This window comes from Haliaeetus albicilla, chromosome 2 (genome assembly GCF_947461875.1).
Source record: "Haliaeetus albicilla chromosome 2, bHalAlb1.1, whole genome shotgun sequence".
Taxonomy (NCBI): Eukaryota; Metazoa; Chordata; class Aves; order Accipitriformes; family Accipitridae; genus Haliaeetus; species Haliaeetus albicilla.
Window position 1 is genome coordinate 15,816,812 of NC_091484.1, and position 18,367 is coordinate 15,835,178.

The 18,367-nt window shown below is 45.5% G+C and overlaps 1 protein-coding gene across 3 annotated transcripts in view; it reads left to right on the plus strand.

Annotated features, from left to right (window-relative positions):
* Window positions 1-18,367, plus strand: part of TOX2 (TOX high mobility group box family member 2) — a 157,765-nt gene that overhangs the window by 64,263 nt on the left and 75,135 nt on the right. The gene's annotated exons all lie outside the window — the stretch shown is intronic.

The following is an 18,367-nucleotide window of genomic DNA, read 5'->3' on the forward strand; positions in this document are numbered from 1 at the left end:
AAATTCATTGCCAATATTTTTCAGCATCCCATTTTTGGGCTGTGTTGGGCCGTTTCATTGTGAGGCCCTGCTGACTGCAGCCACGTGCACCATGGGCTCCTCAGGGTTATGTCGCGTGAAGGTGATGCGTTCCAAAATTTTAAAAGCAGGTGTGTGGTGATTTCCATCCAGCTCAAGATGCTGCCGGCTTCCTATTGCCCTGGACCTGGTGTGTGTGGCCTGGAGCGAGGTTATGGTGTGCTTGTGCTGCTGGGGTTTGGTACTTACCGCAGCATCGCTGGGTATTACAAGGCATCCATGGTATATCTAACTCAGATACCAGCAGCGATTAAAATATATGCATATTAAACTGAAAACAGGATGAAAACCTGTCGTTTGCCACCTTAGAGTGCGGCAGTGCGTTGGCTCGTTGCTCGGGAGAGTTGTTCCTGCTCTGGCTTTCGAAGATGGCACACAAAGCCATCACCGCCGAGGCGAGGGGAGAGGGCTGTTCTCAGGTGAGAAGGATTCCCAGAGGGTGGGGAAGGAACCGCAAACTTTGTGCTATTGAGTGATTCAGCAGAAACAAATATGTAGTCAATCAACAACAGCATGTGGTTGATCGTTAGAGCCAGGAATTGCCAGAGGTTGAGCTAACGCAGAAAAGAACAGGGTGACCCCAAGCTGCCCCAGCTCGTGGTCAGCCCATCCCTGCCCTGTGCTCTGCAGGGCTGTGCAGAGCCTACAAGCAAGTGGTGGATGCTAATGGGGGCAGTTGTCATAGATATTCTGCCTTTAAAAACTCCCAAGGGACAACTATTTCACAGCCTCATCAGGAAGGGCTGGCAGCACTGGCTCAGCAGCTGGCCACATTCTCTGGCCATGACGTGCCTGTGGGATTGGACTGGACTGGGACCGAACCACAGCCAGGGTGAACCATTTGTATTTCCTACTCTACATCAACAGAAATCACTTCATGGCCCCTGTTGCATCCCGCTTCCCACACGGGTAGGCAGTTGGAGGGAAATCAGAAGTGATGCTGCAGGGTGGGGAATGGTTTGCTGCGTCACGGTTAAGGAGGAGGAGGAGGGCTGACTTCCGAATAAAAATAGAGGCTATCATGTCGTGGAGGATTCATGTACTGTTTGAACCTGGGAGAAGGGTAAACCAAACCAGGTTAGATCCCTGGAACCTGGGAAATAGAAGTTTACTCTTCATTTGTTCTCTATTTACTTGGTGACCTTTATTTCCTATTTTGAAATAGCAGTTAAGGATGAAAAGGGAGGAAGTATCGTTCTCTTAGCAGAGGGTGAGCAGGGGGCAGGTACCCCCCATTACAGGGATGGGTTTGTGCACAGGGGCTGTGCTGCTGCTTTATCTCCTGGAGCAAAAGCCCTATCAGGAGTGGGGACTGACATGAAAAATAGATACAGCCTTCTTCCCTCACCCTCATTAGTTCTTCATCTCCCTTTATTTACCTGCACATTGTTCACCAGAGCACACTTTATAGCACCAGTCATGACTTTATTACTAATAACACAACTCTTCTATTTAAATGGGGGTTCCAGATGTTTTTTTATTGTTTGCTAAACCTGTTGTAACCTGAATGAGTACATTAAACAGCAGGAGCGTGGTTTCACAATCTTGCTTGAGAGGCTGCTAAATCACTGGCCCCGAGATGCCTGTGCAGCACACACGGGATATCGCTCAGCCCTTGGGATCCTTGGGGACAAAGACAAATCATACACACTAATTACTGAAGCCATCACACTGTAATAGATGGGCCTGGTGGGTTGGGGTTTTTTCCCTATTTTTGTCTTAAACTGGTTGCACTGGGCACCATTAGGCATCTGCAGCTCTCCACAGCAGACACAGCTTCACACTGAGCCCAGCTTAGGTGCGGGGGCTGGGACCTCCAGCATTAATGGTGGGAAATCTTAGCTTCACATTGCCTGTTTTAGGGCACGTTTGCTTATTTACCCTAGTTTTGCACTACACAGTGACCTCCCCAGGTACCAGCATGCTTGTGATGGCCTGGGGTGAGACTGTCATGCTGAAATCCCCTGGACCTGCACAAGGGCTTTCAGCCCCTCTGTGCTTCAAGGTGAGTGGGAAGGGCTGGGCAAGCAAGAAATTCACCTCTGTATGTGGCTTCATTTCAGCTGGAAAATTTTTAGGGGTCCACAGATGGAAGAGGTTCGATAGTCTTTGTTATAGGAAATACTATATTACCTTGCAATTTTTCTTTCAAAATGCCTAGAAGGAGTTAGGTGGAAAGCAGAATTCAGTTTAGGGAGAATTCACTTCTCCCCCCACCCTGATTTAAACCTTGGGGGGGGGGGTTAAATGGCTCCTGCCTGTCAGTGCAATGCTTTACGCTTTCTGCCAAGAGATCCAGCAACTGTTTAAGCTCTTGAGTCATTCTTTCCCATCACACAGATAAGATTATTTTTATTTTACAACTGGAGCTACCGAGGCAGTGTGGTTAGGGCAGCTCCTGTGCTGAGCAGTCCTCGGGTGACATCACGCTCCTGCAGCACCCTGACATCAGCTTATCTCAGCCCCTTGTACGGTTTTGGATCCTAAGGAGTTTCTGCAGTATCTCATGGCAAGAGTGTGGTAAAGCCAGGACCAGGGTCTGCTTGCCTCTCCTTCATCATTCCCTACCCTGCAGAGCTGCTAACTTGGCGGGGGGTGGGGGGGGAGAACAACCAAAAGCCCCTCAAAAAACCCAAACAAAACACCATCCAAAACATCTCAAAGCCAGCTGATCTGCTCCTTTCCCTCATCTTACCTGATGGGATTGCTTATGTGCTATCAGCTGCATTTCTTGTTGTCATCTCAAAAGGGGTTGTTTTCAGCTCTGAGAACGAAATGCAGAAATACAGGAGCTTAAAACATAATGAGAGCGCTGACAGATCCAGGCCCATGCCGGCACAGCCTGCTTGGGGAAAAGAATTCCTCTTGTTCCATCAAATAGAAGGGACATTTGACCCCAGAAGTGAGTCAAATGTGAAATGTAATTCAACCCCCAACAGGGGCCAGAGTATAAATGCAACTTGACATCTGATCAAACCATCACGGACATTTGACCCCCGAGATGAGTGAGGTATCTGTTGTGTCTCATGAAGTCGGCAGAGCATCATTCCTCACCCCTGTCAATTTTCTTTCTTTCTCCACCCCCCCCCCTCCCCAAACAAAGACAAGGAATTAAGTAATGCAAAAATCCCAGGGAATGGACAGATTACCAGCCATATGATGTACTCTGAAAGATGAGTAAAAATGCAGTGGTGCTCTTAAATAAAAACACCCTCAAAAATGAGTAAGAAAAGGCATTTATTAAGGTCTTTGTGATAGAGAGAGTAACCCCAGGAAAGGCAAAGGTTGGGAAATTCCTCATGTAGCTGGACAGGAATGAGGTTGGTTTTGTTTGGCATCAAGGCTTTTGCACTTGCAGGAAGACTCAACAAGTGCTTTATAAGCATGAATTAACTACACCAGGGAATACCCTGCAAGAAGGTACCATTATCCCACATTAAGGGTGAATAAATGCAAGAAATACCTTGCCAGGGAGCTGGGGATGATGTGATGCAGGGTGTGGGAACAGCCAACCCCTGGCACGGGTTTGGGAACAGTTGTCCCTCAGCTTGTTGGGAGCAGGGATGTGACTCTGTGCCTGGCCCCTGGAGGGACATTATGGAAAACCTTAGGGGAGCGTTTGCCACATCTCTCCTCTCTCCATGGCAGGTCTCTGAATGCTGGCAGGACAATGGGCAGCTTCGAAGGAGGAAAGAGCTGATTACTTACCGCTTGGCATTTTTGATCCTGCACTCTGCCTAATCTCAGGAGCTTTCAGTGCATGGCTTATTCCAGCTGAGCAACGTGCCTGTTCCTGTACCAACAAGTTAATTTGTGTGACTCCTCATGCAAATGCTGTTATACATCAGTATAGTCTATTCAGGCCGGGGAGGTGCATCCACATAAGCAACATTTTGCTATTGTAACTGAGAGGACAGATAGGACCCCACTGCTTATACTGCGAGTGTTGAAAATATGGTAGTTAAATTGACAGAAAGTTATTTGCACACCATTTCCTCCTCCTGATGCTGTTCTTATATGATGCTCTTGCTGGCACACTCATGCTGCCAATCTGTGCATCAAAAATGTCAGGTCTTGGCTGCCAGGAGCCACATCTGTCCTGTGGACATGAGTAGGGGCTGCAGGTTTGCACCGCAGCATTGAAAAAGCATGATTTCACCCAGCCCTGGTGAGACATCTGATGTCGATGACCCTGCAGAGCAGCAAAGAGGGCTTTAGTTTGGGCTGTGTGCACTAGGGTGAGTCTGGGTAACTCAGGGATGGAGCTGCTCCTGTTTATACTGCTGAGAAAGTAGATCTGTGGGCATAGGTGTGTTTGTATATGGCAGCATGTGCATAAAATAGAAGGTGGGTTTTTCTCTGGCTGTGTGCAAATCGGCAGGAGCTCAGCTGAGTGCGGGGGTTACACTGATGCACCAAGGGAAATGGAGTTAAGAGAGATTATATTTGTCATGTGCACACACACATATACGACATCTGTCTTCAAATGTGTTCCTATATAAATGTTAGTGTGGGGTTTATACATGCCTGCCCCTTTCAGCACGTGTGAAATCCATCTGCCTATGTATCCGTGTGCTTGGATGTGTATAAATCAACATTTATCTACTGTATCTATTGCCCTTTATCTGTTTATCTCCATACATCTTCAAGCTGGGGTCTGTATTAGCCATAATAGATACAGTAAGTCGCTGATCTGGTGGGTCAAATGGTCAGGGCTCTTTGATCAGCCGTCAGGATACATTACCACCAGGGCCTCTGGTGGGGCTTGAATTACAACTTACATTTGACTCATTTCTGGGGTCAAAACGTCCCTCTTATTTGATCGAATGACAGAAATTGTATAATTTGTATATATCCCTGAGCCATATGTGCTCTGAGTGCCACTCTAATGTGTTTTATAAAGGCACAGCTGTCTTGGTGACTTATTTAAAATGGGATTTTGAAGTAGTGTTCTTGCCATTTAATGTCCTCATTCAGGGTTACACAAGGTTTATCAAATAATAAATAACATTTAGAACATTCATTTTAGCATAACAATGGGTTTGCTAGTTATAAGGAACTGGACAGTACAATAAAGCTGTGTTTGGTAAATAAGCAATAATGTAGAAAGCAAGTGATATCATAATTAGAAATTAATGACAGTGCGGGAAGCTGCAGATACCTTCCTCTCATTCTGCTAACGCTCCAGACTAGACAGAGCTCATCTTGGCAGCCTCTGCTATAAAATATGCCATCAAACCTTGTCATAATACTGGCAGACGTGTTGTCCTCCCACCTCCTGGGCCTCCCACCAATCTTGACTGAATTGCAGCAAAATGTCAACAGTTGATAAAATAAACCTGGCTCTGGAGCACATCCGCGCCATGCGATTGTGGGGGTCCCCTTCCCCCCCGGGGACCGAGGACCCAGGATGTGACGACTGCAGTCCTGAAGTGGCCATGGAGCCCCAGGCAGCGTGAGGGCAATTCGGTGCTGCTAATGAAGATGTCAGTCATCCTCCCCTGGTTCTAGGCTCCTTCCTCCCTAGTAGAAAGGTGTAAAACAGGACCAATATGGACTTTGGGTTTGCCTCCATCAGTGGCTTGGGTAGAGATGCTCTGTCACTGGCAGTGAAGCGACAGCATGCAATTGCTCGGGCATAAAATGTTCTCATGTTGGTTGATCCCTGACCTACCAGGACATGTGAATTTGGAGGAGTTTCCAGCAATTGGTTTGTCCCTGAAGCTCATAAGGTGCAGCAGGTTCCTCATGGTCACTACAGCCGCTGTCCCAGGCCTGGGTTTGCTCCAGAAGAAAGGCTAGAAGAAATCAGGAGACCATACATGTGGCTGAGCCATACCTTAGGGTGATCCTTCTCTTGAGTCTTGTCATAGTAAAGACTGCACAGCAGAGTGGTGGAGGAAAAATTAGAGCCCACAGGAGGTTATTCCTCGTGCAATTTCCACTCAAGTCCCCTGATGAACTTTTGTGTTTCTAAAGAGTCTGATCAGTCTTTGCACATGAAGAAACTTGTGTTTAACTTTGAGGACACATGTCTCGAGGTCTTCATAATCTATTGATTTTGCTATTGAATGGTTTGATCTATTGATCACAGGAACAGATGATAGTCGGAGGATGGTCAGTGTTAGAGAAAATCACTGATATAAGTAGAAAGATTTAAACAATGGGGAACCTGTCCCCCAGGCATAGAGAGCTCTGATGCTCCTGAATTTCCAGTACTCTTGTGCTCCTTGGGCTTCACTCTCGTGCCTCTGTACAGCATCCTGGTCTCTTCCAATCGGCAAATAGTCTGTATTTTTGAAGTCTAGAGTCAACTACAACAGGGGCAGAGTACACCTTAAAGTAAAAAACCTGATGACTCCCCAATCCCTTTACAATGATATCTTGCAAATATTGCTAGGACATATATACATAGAAGGCCCCTAGTGAAGAGAAGTGAGAGCTTTTTATGGCCTCAAAGTTGAAAGAGAGGATTAAACAGAGTTTGGCAGTGCAGTGGAAGCTGGGAGTGCGTGCTGCAGCAGGCACCCATGCTAAGATACAGATTTTGCTCTTTCCCTGCTGTTCTTTGAGTAATACTGTATAATTTCATATGTTGTGCTAGAGAATAAAAAATAGAGGGAAGACATTGATAGATATTAAAAGCCTTTCTCAGCAGATGATTCAGGAAGAATCTCATGTACTATTTTAGAATGAACAATAGACTGTTACATGTCATTTATTATAATGAGCAGCTAATGGAAACCCTTCCAGGCGGGGTTTTGGAGGTGAGCACAACTACAGCTGATGATCCAGGTTTGTGAATTTTGCATGAACTCCTATGTGACAGTGAAATTTTTGAAAGGTGCAGTCAGAAAGCGATTCCTGTAACTTAGTCATAGTAAGAGAAGCTTCTATTGCTGGTGGAGGGTCAGCTGTAGTGCTTAAATAAAATTACAATAAAAAAAATCCCTTGGTATTACAAGCAGAATGAACATCATCTTCAACCCTTGGTCTCAAAGGATTCCTAAGTTGTTAACAATAGGGTGTTTGAAAAACAGCCACCAAGCATCACAGAGTGAAAAGCTAATGTAACTGAGCAGTTCCTAGACCGAAATGGATAGTCTCTGTTTCTATTGCATTTACTCTGGGGGAAAAAAAAGAAATAGCATCTTATACAGTTGAAGATATCTGTCACATGACACAGAGTGCCTTGTAGGAACAGAAAACTCTGCAATTGTTGTGGTGCTTGAATTTCATGCATAGACATTTCATCAAGGAACTTGCAGTTCTTGAATAGATTTAGGTTTAGGGGCAAAGGCAGGATGGAGAAGGAGATCCTCGGGTGCATTGGAGCAGTGGTCGGAAAGCAGAGGAATAACACGCACTGTGGCTGGCAGCCTGAGGGCTAGGCACGACATCCACCACTCCTCCAAGGTCTTCCCGGTGCTCGCAGCCAGCTATGCCCTTGGGTCAGTCTGAGCAGTAATTTTTCCTTCTCTTTCCCAAGTCTTTCTTGGATTTTCTGGGATCTGAATCATCTCAGAGATTGTTTTTGACCCAATGGTAAAGATTGTCTGTACTAAGCAGCATGCCTGATTGTAGCCTGCAGTCTGCGAGGTGTGTGATCAAAATGTGCCTGAGGACCTTCAAACAGAGCTGATTTCTTTTGCAGTGAAGAAGTCCATAAGCACCAAAACATTTAAAAAATAATAAGAAGAATAACCCAGTCAAAGCAGGAGAGTGGTCCAGGGCTGGAGGCAGCCCAGGTCCAGCCCATGCTCCACCTGCCCGGGATGGTGGGTACCTGGCAGCTGGCAGAGAGAGGGCAGCAGCAGGACGATGTGTATCCCACTGAGACACAGCATTTGCTGCTGCTGTGTCTTGATCCGAAGTTTTACATATAGAAAATATTAATACCAGGATGAGTTCTGATAGAGGGTTGGACATGGATGTTTCTTGGTGCTGAAATGCCATGATGCCCACCAGGGGGGCTGAAGGAAACGTGGACCCGAGATCACAGAAATGCTCCCTGTGTGCTGGAGGGTGAAGGAGATGGAGTAACTGGGACTGCTTCAGAGTACCATGAGGCACAGCTGAGGTCCAGTCAGAGTAAATAGCACTGAAGGCGATCTGCTGGTGTGCATGGTGACTCCTGTGACATGAGGATGCATGGGCTGGCTATCCAGCAATGCTGATGAGTTTGTAAAGCCAACAGCTCATAAAATAGCAACAAAATATAGAGGAAGGTGGTGTGCAGTAACCTTTAGCCAACAAAGTGTCACTTTATCAAAGATTACCCACTGTGTTCAACACTGCTTTAAAGGGACTGCACATGGTGTACACAGAGCTCCTGCCTTTGATGGTCGGTGTGCCCCAGGGCAAGGTGGAGACCTACACGTGGGGGAACCTGGGGCAGCTCTGGAGGGAGCAGGTCACCTTTGAAGCATAGGTATCACATTAATATGGTGCTAATGTGTGCTTTAAACCACCTGACGGTACCCCTCTGGTCAGGTACGGCTGCTCCTGGGAGGGTGCTTGGTTGTCCTTGAATGGTGGCTGTTACTTCAGATAAAGGCAATCCCGGAGCTTTTATGCACAAGCTGTTTCTGCCTTCAGATCCTCCAGCATCTTGCACTGTGCTAATTCCTCGCTGCTTGTCTGCCGAATTACCGGCTGTGACACAGTGTGATTGGAAGCCAGGTCTTTACATGCTAACGACTGATGCTGAGCTCTGATAATGTGATAACATCACTGTCGGTTAGCTGTGATGAGCAAGATTTTCTACTGCATCCTGTTGGGGGCTTGGTTTTGGCTCCTGTAGAGGTTGGTTTGCCTCTTTAATGGACCTCTGGGGAGTGGCTTTGGAAAATTTTGTTTATTTGTGGAAATGTAGCACCTTGGGCTGCAGGAATATGAAAAAAAAACCCAGCCTGTTGCTCTTGTGATTTCCTTTCCCAACTGATTGATTACTCCTTCTCTTCTCATCGGAGCCCCAGCCTGAGCCAGCGTTTGGGTCTGCCGTCACAACAGAGTGATTAACTGGGGAGCCACTTCCAGCAGGAAAGCATTATTTTCCACTTCAGAGTTTGGACAAAGGCCTGTGCAGAAAGGAAGACCCCTCTGTAGTCTAGGCTGGCTGCAGAATGAGCCCTTTTCTCCATGTTGGCTCTGGGGCTGCCCTGGGCATGTGCGAGGTTGAGCTCTACTCCAGCCCCACAATGGCCTGACCCGCTCAGCAGAACATCTTGGGGCTCTGCAGGTACTGGAGGATGACGAGGGTCATGTATCCCAAGTACGGCCATCCACCTCCTTACGCTCAGAATTGGGTGTTCACTCCAACCTCTACTCGTTCGTGCGGTTGGGCAGAGCAGTGGACCCAAACTGGTGTCCAGCAGTGCTCTGGCAGCTTGCCTGCAATCGTGAAATGGTACCCGACCCCTCACTGCTCTGACAGAGTGGAGGGACCTCATGGGGAGCCAACCCATGTGAATGGGCTGGCTTGGTGCCTGCACACAACAGGTCGCTTGGGTTAGCTCTTCTGCTTCAGCTGCAGGATTTGTGCAGCAGACCCCTGGGCATCCCCCTTCCTGAAGCCTGAGCAGTTCAGAGTGGGTGCAGCTGGCAGGTACCTGGGCAGGGGAGCGTGGGTGCCGTGGGTAACCCAGGCAGGGGAGCGTGGGTGCCGTGGGTAACCCAGGCAGGGGAGCATGTGTTGTGGGTACCCAGGAGGGGAGCATGCACCATGGGTGCCCGGGAGAGGGGAGCGTGCTGATGTAGGTAACCAGGGAGAAGGTGAGCGTGCGATGTGGGTGCCATGTGTGGGGAGCGTGCATTGCAGCTACCCAGGGAGGGGAGCATGCATGCCACCAGTCCGATGTGGTTCTGCTCCTTTGAGGAAGGCTTAGATCTTTCCCTATCAGGTGATGCACTACACCAGGCTGGTCAGAGCTATGATGGGAACCAAAAATCAGAGGTATTTAGGGATGCGCTAGTCTTTCACAGGGAGGTATGCTCTGGCACTGGACCCAGCTGAAGGACCGCTATCACAGCAGTCTTAGCTCCTGCTGGCGGGGTGAAGGGTGGCAAAGCTGACCCAGAGCTCTGCATTTGGCCCATGCACCCATCACCCATATTGCAGTTCTGCCGAGGACCATGCTGGGTCTCGCTCCTCGGTGACACTGCTTTCATGACCAGCAGCCTCTGAACAAGCCTGAATTAAATTTATCTTAAACTGGGAAATCCATCAGCAGCCATCAAAAGTGTCTGAGCTGATGCTGTATAGCTCAGGTCTATACATCTGTGTACACTGTAAAGGGCAAAATATGACTTAGCTTTTATTACTTTAATTAAAACATGAGTGAAGAATATGAGATTCATATTAAATTGTATTTTCCTGGCTGCTGTGTGAAGGAGCTAACTGATCTGATTACCATGAAGATTACAAACTATCAAAGTGAAAAAGAGCTTTTTGCAAGTATTTCATATTAAACCTTCAAACATAACACTTTAAGAATAATTATAGTTGTATTACTGGAAAATGATTCATGAATTCTGAATAAATATAAGACCCTTAAAGGGAAATGTTCCAAGACCACAGTTTTCGTTCCAATCTGATGAAATTTAGTATCATTTTGCAGCTGTAGAATAAAATGAAAAAAAATATGTACATAGACTGTATTGAGTATATGTCAGACTAAACTAATGAGATTTTTTTCATCAACTCTAAGCACGCACACAGACAAATGGAATAGCCATTCTCATTTTCTGTAATAGAAAGCACTGAAAGAGAAGGCAGAAAGGATCTTACTGCTCACAAGTCTTTATTCTACCCTTGATTGTTAAATAATATATTTTAAGTTCTCATATCTTGACTGCAGAATGTTTGAACTGACATTAATGGGTATATAAGAGAAAAGAGCGAGCTTAAAAAAAAAAAGTGAGGAAGGGCTAGGATTGGGAATTTTATTAGTATTCCCAGTGGGCTGTAATAAAGATACTTTTCACACAATACAGTGAATGTTTACAGCAGACAATTTAGTTTCCTTCCAACAATTATGAGAGAAATTGAATCTCAGGAAATGTTAGTTTTCTCTAAAATTAGACATAACAATAAAGATACCCCTGAAAGTTTATTAAGGAGGGAAGGGAAAGAAAAAAAAAGTCATCAGTCTCTGGAAGACAATTTAACAAATTTATTTTAAGAATTCCAGATGACTTCTAAACAAAACCAGACACCTACGTGGTGCTGAGGGCTCATGCTCCCCATACTGGGCTCATAGCTGGAGGCTGCTTTTCTCTCAAGGAACTCTTTTTCCCAGGCTTCAGCAACTCCTAGTATATTTTGGAAGCAAATATCCAAAAGGTGCTTGTTTCCACACCGGACCTGGCTGGAGGAGGATGCCTGTCACTTCTGCAAGCGGATGGGGCACAAGTAGTAGCAGGTTGTGCTCTTCTGCATGCAGGTCAGGGTGCTACAAGCCTGGGAGCCTGCACCAATATCAAAAGGAAGATGTGTGGTCCTCACCTACCCAGCCTCATGCCAGGGCAGGGTTCCCTGCACTGAACGCGTGAAAGGGAAACATTATTTACATCAAAAGTAGCAAAGCTGTAGGAGCTCCATTTGATAAAATGAGCAGGATTTTTGCTCACCCGAGTGTTAGAAAGTTGAAAGCTGTGTATTTTTGCATGAATATTTGCATGCCTTCTTGCAGGTGCAGTTAACGTTGATGCTTGTGCAAATGCAATGTTCCATCCACCCTCCCTGCACAAGTGCAGAGCTCTGTGTGCAGTCGCATGTGGGTTACATGCACAAAGGACTGGTTAGCAAAACACTGTGAGCTCAGGCCTTTTAAGTTTTTCCTGAGAAAATTGGTCATGAAATGTCAAGAGAGGATTTGCAGGGAAAGGATGGAAATTATTGGGCACTTGAATGCAACTTCAGGAATGAATTTATCATAGTCACACAGAGATGCTAGGGATCAAAAAAGGAAAGCCACTCTGTAAAATGCAGAAGACTCTGAAGCTCTCTGAGCAGCTCATGCTATGGTGTTTAATTTTTGAAACACTGCGATTTGAACATGCAGTATAGTTCTTCTACTTGCCCTGGTTTCCAGACTTCTGCATCAAGGATTACTGCAACATCCATGTTAAAGACACCTACTCTCTTCTACTTGCACATTTTTTCTTTTGTCCATGCAATCCTTGATTGCCGACTTCTGCCTCGCTCTGTTCCAGTCTGGAAAGAGATTCCTGTTATTTGATATCAAGAATAGGGATGGGAGGATAAATGATGAAAGCCAATGCAGCTTATCTTGCAGCCAAGCTTCTCTGGTAATCTTCCTTGAAAGGATCTGTCCCATTTTGATCATACTTGGGGCTAGACTGGGATGATGCTTTTCAGTAAGACCAAGTAGGACTCTTGAGGTACCCAGTTTGGTGCTAGCATTAGCAATAGAAGCACTCGACTCTTGAGTCGTCACAGGTTTGTGGAAACATCTAGGCTTTGTGCAGGCTTGGATTTGAAACATGGCAGCTGACGCCCTTGAGTACACTGGGCAAATGTGAATTTTTACCATGGGGTCGATGTTTTGGCTCTGTTACCTGCCTCCCCTGCCTCTCCATTAGCATCTATCTCTCATTTTGGCTCTTCCACTTCTGCCTGTTTCCCTTGGAACAGTTCAGGTTCTACCTGGCATGTTGTAAACTAGTAAAAATAATAGAAAAACCTCTCCAGCTGCTTAAGGAATTAAGTGTTTCAGTTAGTTTGGCCTCCGGATAGCTGGGGCTGGTTTTCTTCAGACACAGCAGTTAATGGAGTGCCTCCCACCTCATGCCTTGTGTATTGGGTTGGGTCCCTCGTGGTCATGCGATGAAGGTCGTGCTGGTGTTGATGTGAGCCCTCTTGCACCTTCATCTCCTCTGCAAAGCTCTTCCCTGTGTGAACAAATGCTATCCGTTGCCTCTAGGGCTGCCAGTGCCTACAACAGTCCTTTCTCACCGCCAGCATTGGAGGTGATCACTGCTACAGGTTTCTGGCTGTGACCAGCAGATTGGTGTCCTGACTGTCCTTCTAGATGGAGAGTTGTCATTACTTTAGGGAAACACTGCTATTTTGATTGTTAATTTGATGGCTTTCCTTTTTGCCCTTCCTCTGAAGGCATGGTACCTACTCTAGCTATTCATTTTGTCCAGGTTGCTTAATGCTTTAGAAGGCATTTGATGAGTATGTGTGATTTAAGACATAGATGAACCACTCACAGCAATGTGTGTGTTCCTGCCTCTTTTAGATACCATACATAAGCCTCTTTTTATTAGAGAAAAAAAAAAATTGTTAAAATTTTTAAAGATAAAATCTGTTTGTTTCCCAAAATTCACATATCGGAGGCTTAAGACTGAGAGCCTATGCTGGGGATTTGGATATTTGGCCGTCCACCATGTTACAGTTCTCACAATTTGGTCATGAGTCTCTTGGTGCTTTGTGCTTTCCCTAACGCCCTGGCACCTTTGTGCTCTTGTGACATGACAGCTTCTGCTTTAGAGAAGTGAGTGAAAGAATAAAATTCTGGCACTTGAGGTTGTGGAGGAAGGCTTGTAATTGTGGTGCTCAGAAGTTCAGTAAATGCAAAGGAGGTAAAGAGAGATCCTGGGTGATTATCTTGACATCTCATGGACTGGGAGGATTGACACGTTGATGAGTTTTGCATATTTAGGGTCTGCAAGGAGTGAGGCATCCTGATCCCATAGGTAATCTGTCATATCTCCTTTGACCAACCAAACCCAGGTCATACTTCGCTGCAGACAGACAGCCTGCCCTGGTTTTGGAGGCAGCGCCCACCCAAACCAAATGGTTGAGATTGAAATTGGGTAGATGCTCTTGCCGGCTCATCTCAGGGTTTACTTTGGCAAAGCTGACTCAGAGGTATCTGGCTTTGGCACTTCTTCTGCATGCTGGAGCCAGATTCTGGGGCTGAGGGTCTTTGGGATACTGTGGGAGGCTGATTTATTGTGCTGGTGATTTCAGTTAATTTCCTTTTCCCATTTCAGCAACTTCCTGGCAGTCTGAAATGTTTTGCAGTGGATGGAAGGGTAAAGGATTTCAAGCTCCTCTTGGGGATAAAGAGGAGAGAGGGGAGGGAAAAAGGTGGCATTTTACAAAGCGTTGATATGTTCTTAATTTTAATAAAATAAAAAAAAAAAAGGTAAGCAGCACCTTAGCTGCTAAGGCAACAGGCACTTAAGAAGCACTGAATAAATACATAAAATATATTTGCTGAAGGCATTTGTCATTGGAAGTTTAAACATTAAACGTGCCTGCTTCGTCTGATACCGTAATAAAGCAGGGATGTTCAAAGAGCCATTAGTGGTGCTCTGACTACAGCTTTACATCTTCACTATATGTACCAAGAAAGCCGCATTATATCAGCAATGCCTCAGTGAGTTTTGCCCCCAGAAAGGAAAGTAAGTGAATTCTGGGACGGATTTCAATGTGGGCTTGGGCTTTTTTTGTAGTGCATTTCCCCTTTCATACTGATCAACGTGGATGTTTTGGTATTGTTCCCTTGTAAAGTACTGGGGCAGATCCATGGGAGGCAGCAGCTCTGCCATTGTCGTGGTATCCCCAGGCTTAATAAAAGCTGGCTCGGGGCCTGATGAGACAAATAAACAGGTTTGTGTATTTAGTTTTTTAAATTACAGGATAAGGAGGAACACAGATACTCAATCCATTAAGAAATAACTAGGTGGGTGATTCACTACCATTTGTGTAAATGGCACTAACTCTGGTCTGCCTGCACAATTTATTAATACTTCACAGGAGGAAAAAAAATTATTTTAATCTCATAATGGATGATGAGCTGTGAAATTGCTTCTGCAGCAGCTGGGCACCCTGGGGGAGGTGCTAGATTGCACCACATTATGCAAGCTCTCCCCACATCTCTGCCTTCCTCGTGCTAATCAGACACGTCAAATCTGGGCAATGGGGAGGAGGGGTGCCACTGCTTCTGTTGGATTTTATTACTTTTTTTTTTTTTTTTAAATATATGTAGTTTTCTTGTCAATTTGCTTTGGGGTCCCAAGTCTGACTTTGGAAGCGTGTGGGCTCCAATCTGAGTGCATTTGTGGTGAGTGATGCTTTGGGCTTCAAAGGTCCTGGCCTGATCTCTGCCACCACTGGCCACGCTGGCCTGGCTCACAACATTAAATAATTAGAAATTTAGCAAATATACTGGGGCTGACCCAGTTTGTGATTTCATTTGGCTGATACCCTGGCTTTGTAGGCAAGAGTGCCAAGAGCTGTTACTGTTGAACAGCAGCTTTGCTCTGCATTCGTAGGTTTGGACTGGGACCATGAGCAGTACCAACGCTCCAAGTGCTGTGAAGTTTTGTTTGTGTACTAAAAGGACAGCTTGGGGTTAAGTACTTCGGTTGCACATGGGAAGATGGTGCATATGTATAGTGATGAGGGCAAACCAGGTGTAGCGTAGGGCCACTTAGGAAAAATGGCAGCTCCAGCAAGGGATTTGCAGCCTTTGCTTTTGCAAGCATGCTGGTGGTGTACTCCCAGTTGTATGTGCAGGTCTCTCATGCCTTGCAAACACCAGTGCTGGTGGCTGCAAGCGTGCCCTGGTGTGCGAGGACTGCACAGGGCTTCCTTGGAAAATTCGTCTTTGCTGATGAGAGAAAAAAACAAAAAAAAAAATCGGGGCACATCTGAGAGAAAAAAGACGATTCAAGATGGGTTGTGTTGCCATTATGGCTTTGCTAGAGGATCTTGCTGCAGACCTCTAGGTAAAGCAGTGTTTGCCACAATACCTGCGGCACAGAGTATGGCTATGCTGGCCATGTGCAGTGGGCTAGCGCATATTCTTTGAGATAAAACTCTGAAAAACTTGCTACAAAGCATACATGCAAAGTGTGGCACAAAGACTTTTTTTAATCCCTTAACCCCACACCTTCAGTTTTGAGCATAAGGGAAATACTCTCTAAGATGAAAACCAAAGGAGGACAAGTATGGTACAGAATATAGTTTCCTTCCTGCTCTGGGTCCTTCTGGCTCAACTGAAGCCAGGTTGAATTAATTTCTTAGAGTGCTTTTTACTAATTCTTCCTTGCATGCACTCCATTACTGTTTTCAGGCTGCCTTATCTCTTGACCTGCTTACAGTGCATTATACATCATTATATAATGTACCCTTGGCTCAACACAAAATTCCAAATCTGTACAGTCCAACAATGAATTTCTGTGAAGTGCACTGATCTTATTATGCAAGTTCAGTATGCCATGAGACAAAAAAGGCAATTATGTAAAATCTGTACTCCTCAAATAATTCCCAGAAATGCATGATATTCTTGGGTAGAATATGGATCATATTCCTCGTATTCGCTTCCAGGCGAGATACTAGGAAAGAAAAGAAAAGGTTTTATATTTGTCTGGCCCAGTCAGTCTGATTTTAGATCCCCATTGGCTCCTATCTCACTGGATGTGCAGTCCCTTCAATACATTTTAAAAGCAGGCAAAAATCATTATAAACAATTTTAAGGAGGCTGATTGTGAGACAGATGACAGAGGCTACACTTTGCCGACATGGAGCAGAGCTTGCACATCTCCTAGCTTTCCCTGGAGCACTGCCACGTTTGCTTTGAAAGACTAGGGAAGAATAGCCACAAAAACACACCGTGAAATGAAACAGTTCTCTTGTCAGTGTGGGTAGGTAACTAAAACACAGGTGAAGCTAGATATTACTAAGCATGATCCAGGAGCAGCTCTGCATCAAACATGCCTTACAGTCCTGGTCCTGCTTATGAGGATACAACAAAGGGTTTTCGGGAGCTCTGGTTATTGCCGACGTTTGCGTAAGCCAATACTGAATGCTTCTGAAAATGCTGTCAACAGACTTTGAGCCTTAATATCCCATCTGCTTATTTGGAAGTTGAAGGTCTTTGTTACAGGGACATCATGTTGCCATACAGAGTTCAGCCTCCAGAGCTGGCGATGGGGGGTCCAGATGTAGCACCTGCACTTGTGCCATCATGTCAATAGCCCAGCATGGATCTGGACAGCATGGGGCAGAGGAAGGTGATGCCTGGACATGCTCTGTCTCATGAAAATGGCATTTCAGAGGAGTAACGGCAGCAAATCTGCAAAGCGGTAGTTTGGGGCATGTTTTGTAAGCAACCTGGGGAACTCCCTGCCGCTAGATGTTGATGTCAAGAGCTTAATAAAGGCGCAAGGAGGGGGAAGGACAGTAAAACCAGATGAGGCAGGTGAAAGGGAGGGATGAATTGTTCTGTTCTCTGAGGAGCTTCCATAATTGTTCACTAGGGATTTTTATATCTCCCCCAAAATGCTGGCTAGTATTGGCCAATTTTTAGGTCAGCACATTGACGAGCTGCTGGTCTGATTGCTTAAGTGGGTCTTGAGTTCTCGGGAGGACAATATGTGGTCATGGGTTTCCATTCCTCCCTGCAAGTGGTTTTGAGAGCTTTTATCTCCAGGATGTAGTTGGTAGCATGAGAAGGTGGATGTGGAGGGACAGTTGTCCCAGCAGGTTCAAGTGGATCTCTCATTTGGGACATGCTGTGGCTCTGGCAGGGTCCTTCCCTACGCTCTCCTACAAGGCAATTGCTGCCTTGCAGTGAAAGGAGGAAAGGCTGAGATATCTGATGTGGATTACATTTTTCTTCCTCTTTATTCCTGGGCGTAACTACTTCCAAAACTCATTTTTGTCTGTGTCACTGGGGAATTAGAGGTCTTTCTCTCTCTCTTCCCTCAGAAGGATAAACACAGCATTACTAATCCTTTATATACCATTGCATGCTGCACTGCTGCTTCCCTGCATGTATATCTGCCTTTATGGTAACTGTAACCTTTTCTTGAACCAGAGATTTTCCTGAACAAGAGGCCTTTGGGATCTGTGTGGGCTTTCCTGGATACATTTTTAATAAACACAATAATTTGACTGCAAGCCCATTACCTATCCCCTACTTGTTCTATGGGATAGTCATTTCCATGCCTGCAAAAAACACTAACTCATAGGGCAATCAAAGGAAGAATGACAACCAGGACAAAATTGGTATGTGTTGTGATAAACCAGTCCATCTTCAGCATTATGCACTGTAGCTTTATATATTGCCTGTAAATAATGGCCTCAAAAAGATATTAAATCTTTAGAAAAAATCAAGCCTAATTGTAACTATATTTTTGTTTTCCATTTTGGTTTATGTACAGTATATGACTTCTGCAGAGACATTTTTATTCCAGGAAAATGACAGGCCAACAAGAAGCCATAATTGCACTGATTTTTAGAAGT